Here is a 7,955-nt window from a genome sequence, read left to right as displayed (position 1 = left end):
ATCCATCTATGGATTGAAACAAGCACCTCGCAGATGGAATCTTTGCTTCGATGAGAAAGTCAAAGAGTTTGGCTTTTCGAGGAGTGAAGATGAATATTGTGTATATGTCAAGGCTAGTGGGAGTATAGTCAGCTTTTTGGTACTGTATGTGGATGACATACTACTCATAGGAAATGACATCCCAACCTTGCAGGAAGTGAAGTCCTGCCTTAGGAAGTGTTTTGCTATGAAGGACCTTGGAGAAGCTGCCTATATCCTAGGGATAAGGATTCTGAGAGACTGGAGTAAAAGACTAATTGGACTTAGTCAGAGTACATACTTGGATAAAGTGCTGAAGAGGTTCAACATGCAAGATTCCAAGAAAGGAGAGTTACCCATCCAGAGTAACGCTATATTGAGTAAGACTCAGAGCCCGAGTACCGAGGTTGAGATAGCAGAAATGAGTCGAGTACCTTATGCTTCAGCTGTAGGCTCGATCATGTATGCTATGACGTGTACTGGTCCTGATGTAGCCTTTGCTTTCAGCATGGTTAGTAGGTATCAGGGGAACCCTGATAAGACTCACTGGACTGCGGTAAAGAACATTCTCAAGTACCTGCGGAGGACTAAGGACTGGGTCCTTACCCTTGGTGGGAGTGATGACTTGAGAGTTGTAGGGTATAGTGATGCTAGCTTCCAGACTGATAGGGATAATTTCCGCTCTCAGTCGGGCTGGGTCTTTACCCTAAACGGAGGAGCAATTTCTTGGAAAAGTTCCAAGCAGGAGACAGTGGCTGATTCAACTTGCGAATCAGAGTATATAGCGGCAAGCGAGGCAGCAAAGGAGGCGATATGGCTAAAGAACTTCATTGGAGACCTTGGAGTTGTACCAGCTATAAAGGAGCCCATAGAGATTTTCTGTGATAGTGAAAGTGCAGTTGCCTTAGCGAAGGAACCAAGGGATCACGGGAGATCCAGACACATTGACAGAAAATACAATTTCATCAAACATCAAATAGAAGAAGGACTCCTCGTGGCAAAGAAGGTATCATCGGATGTGAACCCAGCAGATCCCCTCACGAAGGGACTGGGTAGGGTTAAGCATCTCCAGCATGCAAGGAGCATAGGGCTGAAGGATGATATTAGTGTTAGTAGTTAGATAATTTTGAAATTTGTAAAGTGTAAATTGACATTTGATGATGAATAAAAGGTGTGTTTTATTTATGAGTAAAGTGTTGCTATCTTTTGTCGATCGTTTACTATTATTTCTTTTGCATGTTTAGACTTCCAGAATATTTATGTTATGTTTTACATATTATTGAAATTATCCACAGTCGGTCATATGTTGGAAGTAGATATGAATTAAGACTGTCATGAGTTGGTTGTAGAGGTCTAAGATGTTGGACATGGCCTCAACACTCATGAGTGCTCATAAGTTCTGAGTATTGGATTCAACCCACGCTCGCTGGTATCACTTCATGGAATTTATCTCAAGTGATCGCGAGACGGTAATATCATATAAATCTTCAAACCTAGAGATATGTCTTGTTGTCTATGAGTTGGTTATACATTGATCGTGCGAAAACGCATTGGTAACTCGATGTTATAAAACATGCGTTTGTGTGTGATTTAACAAGTAGTAGAACGAGTATATGAGTCGAAGTTTATCTGTTCCTTCTTGGATTAGAAGCGATATTTGGGCCCCTCGATGATTTTGTTTTGACCTATGTATCGGGCCCGGTCAGAACTAAATTGATGTGTTCAATTAAGTTCTATGTCAAACAAATCGGAAATCGAGAAACAAACTGCTGGACAATAAGCAAGACATTGTTCCATGTATTTGTCCGGCTGATATCTAGAACAGAGGATTATATGATCACTTATCTTAAATGGCGTATCATCATCTTCTCAGTTCCGAGAGACCTTGAAAAGAACTACGATTGCTGATCGGTTCCTGAAGTCATACTTGCAGTTATAGTTATTAGACTTATCCAAGTGGGAGACTGTTGGATAAGGTATCTAAGTCCATAACTATTTCTGGTATGTACTTGACCCGACCCGGCATGGTCCATTTGCGTTGCATGGCATCATGCATTTGGATAGACTAAATGAGAGAAATAACACTTGTGGTTTATTAATATATTATAAGTTCTAATATATTAATAGTATTATTTAATTAGTATTGATCAAGAATTAATCTAGAATTAATTAAGTGATCAAAAGGAGACTAATTAAATATATGGGTTGATTGTGTAAATCATCCATACTTGTATAGTGGGCTAGATGCTCCATGGATTATCTAGTTGGGCTAAGGTCGATAGGATGCTCCATGGGAGTTACAAACCCATGGGTCATGGAAATGAAGAGCCATGTCACATTAGGGTTTACATGGTGTAACCCTAATGCAACACACTATATAAGCATACTTAGAGCAACCAAAATCGGCTACACTAGTGAGACAAAAGGGCAAGCCGAATTAGAAGTGTTCTACATTCTCTCAAAGTTTATTCCAAGAGCATTTGGTGTTGTGTGAAACATTTGGGGCATCACACTTGGGGTGCTAGGCTCTCAAGGTTTTCAAGGAATCAAATCAACTACAAGGTATGTAATTCTAGCCAATTATTATGATTAAAGTTCCCTATGTATGCTAGATAGGATTATGAACCTTGGAAAAAGTATTTTGCATGTATTTTAGACAAACATAGATCCAAGGTTTTCTAGGGTTGCATGTACACTTAGGAGTGTTAGAATGATCAAAACCCATCAAAATGACCATTCTACCCCTGGCCCAATATGATCCAAACTAAGGCCCAAACCCAAAACAAATGCCCAACACTAAGTGGACTTTCCCAACGCCAATTTGATCAATTGGGCTCAATCCCTCTAATGGGCCTTACCCTAAGCCCAAACATATCCTTGGCCCAATACATCTGACTTCTGATGGTCCACTAAGGCCCAAAGGCCCAAAGTCCACTGCCTGGCCCAACCCGAGGCCCAAAACAGTCCAAGCCCACAAATGATGAGTACGCGGGGCGTACTTCCTTGTACGTTAGGCGTACTGGCTGAAGGTGGTGTACGTTGCGCGTACCTGCATGTACGCCCAGCGTACTCCTCTGTTAAGCAATTTTCCCATTAAGTGCTTAATACTCTACTCTAGAAGCTACAAACACAGATCCAAGTCCTTTTCAACGTCTTAAACCATAAAGTTGCTTACTTGACGGCTTTGCATGGCCCACATAAGCTCAAACTCCAAAAATGATAATCTGCTTCCAAGGAAATGGTCTTAAATCATGCATGAGCCCATTAAGACTTCCAAGATGGCAACTTTCTGCCTTAGGGACTCATTTAACACTGAGAGTGGCAACTTAAAGCCTAAGAATCGGATTTCAACCATAAAGTTCCATCCTTGAGACCAAAATGAACTAAAACTCACAATGGTAGATCTACATGAAAGATTTGACAAGGTTGAGACTTTATACCTCCAAAAGCTTGCAAAGTTGATGAAGGTTCTGGATCTAGAAGCTTGACTCCAACCATAGCTTGATCACCAAGTTCCTTTTTCTTCAAGGTCCAAACATAACAAGTCATAACCCAACTAGATCCACATGAGAAAGCCACCAAGATCCAAACTTTATACTTTCTGGAGTTAGATCAATATGATTAGGGATTGGATCCACAAGCTTCAAGCAAAGCAATGCTTCCTCAAGGAACTCCTTCTTCCATAATAAGCACCAAAAACCCACTAAATCACCAAAAAGCTCAAGAATCACTCAAATAGAGGCTAAGGGTCGATTTCTAGGGTTTAGAGGGATGGAGGCTGAAGATATTAGGGTTAGGTTATGAGATAAGGAGCTTAAATAGGGTCCAAGACCCTAAAAGAAGGTTCTGATCTGACTAGAGTACGCCCAGCGTACTCCTGGGAACCTTCACGACCATCCTGGTCAGTACGCCCAGCGTACTACCTTCTTTACTAGTACGCCCCATGTACACTTTGTGTACGCCCTGTGTACTCGGCTAAGCCTGAAAACCACGAAACTTCCGAAAGCCATAACTTCTTCGTTACAAGCCCGATTTCGACGATCCTTATATCCACGGAAAGGTGACGAGAAGCTCTACACATCTATCAACTCATATATTCCTTTAGACCTTCCTAACAAAAATCCATTTTCCACAAAAGCCCGAACTGACACTTTACCGAAATACCCCTAAGCTCCAAAACACAAACCGAACACCCGAATCACTCCTAATACATCACCCGAACCCAAATGGGCCTAGATCTTACCTTCTCTAGAGCCATACTCCTTATGATGACCAAACTTCGGCCCACAGCCTCAGACTAGAAGTCAATTCGGAACAGAGCGTTACACACATCATGATTCATCCTGAAATAAATAAAGAAAAAAATTCATTTTTATGACAATTTTAATAAATAATAAAATCATTATAAAAATAAATCATCGATATGTTTTTTCGTAATTTTTTTTGTGAATCATGTTATTTTTCATTTATCTAGTGATTTATTTGTTTTGTTCCAAAAAAAAAGTAAGAAAAAACTTTCTTATCTTCCAAGCAAAGAAAACTTCTTACCAGATCTATATATATATATATATATATATATATATATATATATATATATATATATATATATATATATATATATATATATATATATATATATACAGAGAGAGAGAGAATCGCGTGAGGACTTTTTTTTCGGTGAGTACTCGTGAGGACACCTTAAAAAAATTGAAAAAAAAATACAAATCATGAAATCGAGCATAGTACTATATCGGAGAGAAAAAAAATTAAAACATTTTTTTTTTGGATCATTAAAATTGAAGCATGGAACATTTTTATGATCCATTATTCACTTTTTATGATCCATGATACGATTTTAATGATAAAAAAAAAATTACATTTTTTTTCTCTCCGATGTAGTACTATGCTTGATTTTATGATTTATATATTTTTTTTCAAATTTTTTAAAGTGTCTTTACGAGTCCTCATCGGAACCGGACCATATATATATATATATATATATATATATATATATATATATATATATATATATATATATATAGGTTTAGTTTCTATGGAAAACAAAAAACCCTAAAAATCATAAAAATGCATAAAAAAAATACTTAGAGATCACGAAACTTTTTTTTGAATTTTTTTATAAAAAATCGCAGCTTTTTATTAAAATTCGCTGAAAAAAAAAATTAAAAATCATTTTTTTTTTATAAAAAAAAAAGTTTTTTTTTCAATTTTTTTTTTCAGCGAATTTCTTTAAAAACCTGCGATTTTTTCATAAAAAATGTTAAAAAAAAGTTTGTGATCTCTAGGTATTTTGTTTATGCATTTTTATGATTTTTGGAGTTTTTTTAGGGTTTTTTTGTTTTCCAAATAACCCTTCCCTATATATATATATATATATATATATATATATATATATATATATATATATATATATATATATATATATATATATATATATATATATATGGAGAAACTCAATAGAGAACCATAATTATTGGTTCTACAAGGAACTAAATCTTTTTTTCAAGTTTTAAAGCTTATTCTTTATTGAAAAAAAAAACTAAAAATATCTAAATTCACAACTTAACATTGTGAATGTGAAATATATTTTTCGGATTCACTGTGTGAATTTAGATTCATATTGTGAATCTTCATAGCTTCACATTGTGAATTTGACGAAAAAATAAAAAAAAAATCTTTATCGAATTTGATATATAATTGGAAAAATGATAAAAAGTTATGAAATTCTGTATTTTTAGTTTTTTTTTTTGATAAAAAATGAGTTCTAAACGTTGAAAAAAAATTGGTTCATTGGTTTTTTGGTTATTTATGGTTCTCTATTGAACTTCAATATATATATATATATATATATATATATATATATATATATATATATATATATATATATATATATATATATATATATATATATATATACACATGATAATACCAATATTTTTGTTTATTGTTAGTGATTCGTTTAAAGAAGAGTCAAGAGGATCTTAAAGTCTAACATATTCTTAAGTATTCTCAATAAGGTACAAATCTCAAATTATATATACCTTTAACTGTGAGGAGCCTTATCTACAGTACACTTTTCCATTTCTGAAATTGACCATAAAAGTTTTGGCTTTTTGTATTTTAGGCCGCTTATTTTCTTTTGTTACAATTTCCCACATTATTTTTGTTTGTTTTGAGTCGGTTTCTCCCTCCACTACCTCTCCCACTTAATCACATGTTGCACCGCCATGGACATCAGTCGTTATCTTCTTCCCTCGATTAAATCCATTCGTCTTCCAAACCTCTTTCTTCTTCGCTCCGCCGCTTTGCTTCCGATTAGACCACGTACAAAAACTCGAATTCCCGTTTCTTTTTACAATTTTTTAGTCACCTTACAAAATCAACCCTCAATTTCATTTTTTGTGGGCAATGGATTCGTTTGAGTCTTGGTACCCATGGGCGGAGCCACATGAGAGCCAGGGGTGGCCCAGGCCCACCCTCAAATTCTCAATTTTTTTTAAGCATGAGTTCATATACATCATTTTATGCAATTATAAACGTAAAAGAGCTCAACTGTTACAAGCATCACATCGGCCTCCAATATACCTATGTTTGAGCCCAATTGTTAATTTTTTTTGAACATGGGATGCATTTAACTCAACGTCATTTAAATCCTAATTTCAAGTTATAGTTGTAGCCACCTATTTATACTCTCATTTTCACAATTTAACTAATCTTCTAATTTCTTTAACAAATTAGTTTTAGAAATTTATATATTCTACCCCTCAATTTTTATAAAACTTTATTTGTTTATTTTAATTAATTTAGTTACGTTTTTAGCTTTGTCATGTTACAACTCACTCCCTTGAATTTATTTTGTTTATATAAAAAAAGTTATATTTAGAGAGGATCAATTTTAGTTTTCACATAAGACCTTCAAAATTAACGATCTCTCTCTCTCTCTCTCTCTCTCTCTCTATATATATATATATATATATATATATATATATATATATATATATATATATATATATATATATATATATATATATATATATATATATATATGAGTGTGTGTGTTTTCTAACTAATTTATGAGGAACACCCTAAAAATTTTATTGGCTCCGCCTCTGTTGGTACCAACTACCAACTGGGTTTAATTACGTTGTTCTTGCCCATGGTAGCCGCCAAATTCACAGCACTTTATCCCAACAACCGATTAATCGACTCAAGCTCCACTACTTCCATGTTCATTCCATATCTGGGGGTTAAGTACATGGTCTAATGATAGAAGAAGCTGACGACTGAGCACGTTGGAGTCAGTGAAGGACAGAGAGGGTATTGTCCGTGTCGGCTATGTTGTTCTGTTACAGTAAAATTGGGTTCCCGTTTATTAAGGGTTGTGCTATAAGTACCCCCTTTTTCACATTTACCCCCCAATGTCAATCAAATCAAATTATTGACATTTGATTTGACATCATGTTTTTTTATCTTTTTTTACACAAATATATATATATATATATATATATATATATATATATATATATATATATATATATATATATATATATAACGATTTTAAGAAAAATAAAACTTTTTTTTTCTTTTTTTGATACACTTAGAACTTGGAACCTTTTTTTGACACACTTCCAACTTACATTAGCAACTTTTAAGCTATATACATCTAAAACCTTTTTTAATTTTAAGAAAAATAAAAATTCTAAAACCTTTTTTCTTTTTTGACACACTTCGATCTTACATTGGATTCCTTTTCCTTTTCCTTATCCACTATATTTACCACAAATTTTTTGTTTGTCATCTTCCAAATTCAAAAGATTCCCATATTGAAAAAGAAGCTGTAATTATTGTACATCTAATAATAGAAATATTACTATTCGTTTATTTTTATTATTATTATTATTATTATTATTATTATTCTT

Source organism: Lactuca virosa, chromosome 6, assembly GCF_052849685.1.
Source record: "Lactuca virosa cultivar CGN04683 chromosome 6, Lactuca_virosa_CGN04683_v6, whole genome shotgun sequence".
Classification (NCBI taxonomy): domain Eukaryota; kingdom Viridiplantae; phylum Streptophyta; class Magnoliopsida; order Asterales; family Asteraceae; genus Lactuca; species Lactuca virosa.
This window is presented reverse-complemented; position numbering follows the sequence as displayed.